This window comes from Ammospiza nelsoni, chromosome 20, assembly GCF_027579445.1.
Source record: "Ammospiza nelsoni isolate bAmmNel1 chromosome 20, bAmmNel1.pri, whole genome shotgun sequence".
In the NCBI taxonomy this organism is placed as follows: domain Eukaryota; kingdom Metazoa; phylum Chordata; class Aves; order Passeriformes; family Passerellidae; genus Ammospiza; species Ammospiza nelsoni.
This window is the reverse complement of record NC_080652.1, coordinates 1,988,263-1,990,565: the sequence shown is the minus strand read 5'-3', so window position 1 is coordinate 1,990,565 and position 2,303 is coordinate 1,988,263.

Here is a 2,303-nt window from a genome sequence, read left to right as displayed (position 1 = left end):
TGGGGGTGTTTGCTCACTCTTTCCTTCTGCAGGGGGGGTGGCTGGAGCAGGGACAGGGCCACCACCCCATGCCCGGCTGTCCCAGTGTCACCTCCTCCTTCTCGTCTCCTTGTCAGAGAAGAATTTGAGCCTCTGGGCCTCCTCCCAGGGTGTTGCTCATCGTGGAGCTGCCCCAGGGATGTCCAGGCAGGGGAGACCTTGGACCCTGCGCTTGGCTTGCCTCACATGAACTGCCCCATGCAGAACATCCCTGTGGGACACGTGTGTGGCCTCGTGGAGGTGTCCTGGGGACGTGCCACAGCACCAGGGCCAGCGCCTTGGGAACACCCTGGGGATGTTTTTCCAGCCTCTGTTTTCACGTTTTGCTGCCCTTGCTGCCCATCAGAGCAGGCAGGTCCTTGGGGAGGGACAAGAGCTGCACCAGGAGCGGCTGGGGCTGGGATGGAGGAGGGGAGCCCTGGGCGGTGCCCGAATGAGGGCAGGGAGGGTCATGGAGCACCCTCACCCCTCCAGGCTCCCCCTCTCTCGGCATTCCCTGGGGTCGGGGAGGAGGAGAGAGTCACAAGCCCTGGCCTGAGGGAGGAGCAGGGAGAGAGGATCCAGCCCCCGCTGCGCCCCCTCCCCAGAGGCAGCCAGAGACCACACGGGGATCCCACAGGTCCGGCCGGAGAGGAGGGAGAGTCCCGAGGGCTGCCCCGACACCCGGCCGGCAGCAGCGAGGCTGCAGCACCCCCTCCATCCCTCCCGGTGGCCGCCGGGCCGTGCCAGGGGCGGCGGGGGGTGACAGGAGCTCAAGGTCCGCTCGGGGACAGTGAAGAGGAGCCAGCGCTTCCCGAGCCGGGCTGCGCTTCATGGGCAGGGCCAGCACGGCCCCACTGCAGGGACAGCCCCGCTCAGCCACGGGGCTCACAAACATCTGGAGCATCACGGGGCACTTTCTGAGACTGCGGGGGAAAGTAAAATAATAATTAAAAAAGCTCCCTTCGGCCCCAGCCAGCCCCAGCAGTGCCGGGCAGTCGGGGGCTGCAGCCCCGTCTATCCCTAGAGCCCTGAGGTGGCGGTGCCGGTGCCGGTGGCCGGGGCCGCCTCCTACACCGGGTGACAGACCCCAGGGCTGGTGGGAAATGGGTGCTAAAGCTGCTGCACCCAGAGTTCAGTTGGTCCTGAAGTTCATTAACAGCGATAGAATCCGTGCTTGGGATGTGGTAATAACATAATGGATTTGGAACGGGAAAAGGGAAAGAGCAGCAGGTGTTTAGGGGCAGCAGCAGCTCTGCGGTGGAGGAGGAGCGTTCCCTGTTCCCGGTGCCGCTCCAGCGCCCGCCGAGCACCCTGGGGCCAGGCTGAAGTTCAGGGGGGGGGGGCGGTGGCCCCGGCCCCCTCAGCCCTCCCCGGGCTCGGCCATCGCCGCCCCCCGCCTTCAAAAGCGGAGGGGCCGGACCGTGCCCGCGGAGCGCGATGGCAGCGGGGCCCGAGCCCGGCCGGGAGTGCGGCATCTGCTACGAGGCGTACGGGGGGGCCGGGGGGGGCCCGCAGCAGCTGCCGTGCCGCCACTCGCTGTGCCAGCGCTGCCTCCGCAGGCTCGTGTGCCGCGCCGCCAGCGTGGCCTTCGTCAGCTGCCCCTTCTGCAGGATGGTGACGCTGCTGCCCGAGCCGGCCCCGGCCGCCGCAGCGGAGCCGGGAGAGCGGCAGCCGGAGAGCGGCGGTGCCCCCCCGGAGCCCGGCCAGGGCTCGTCGCGCTCGGTGGCCGCGCTGTGCTCGTCCCACGCCCCCGTGTTCGCCGTGAGCAGCTCGGTGTCCCCCTGCGGCCTCCGCCGCGGCTCCGAGGCCCCTCACGCCTTCGTGCTGGGGCTGCTGGGCCGGGGGCTGCTGCTGGACACGCAGCCCCCGCTGGCCTCCATGGAGAACCTGCGCCTCGGCTTCGCCGCCGGCATCCTCGTGCTCATCGTCTCCACCTTCTTCCTGCTCGTCTTCCTCAAGTAGGTCCGCATGGCGCAGCGGGGCTCCCAGCCCGGTGGATGGAGCCGGTGATGGGTCAGGGACTGCTCGGGCCGCGGCCACGGCTCAGCACCCGCCTGGATCCAGCCCTGGGGCCCGCAGGACGCTCGGCTGCCCCGCACGAGAGCCCCCGGCCATCAGACTCTTTAAAAATTAACTTAATACAGTGCTTTCCTGCCCCGGGGCCCGGCCGTGCTCTCGCTCCGTCCCGAAGGCCCCGGGCCCGCTCGGCGGGAGGCGCCGTGTGGGGCCGCGGGGGCCGGCGGGCTGAGGGGCGGGAGGATCCCGCGGGCAGCGCTGCCCGG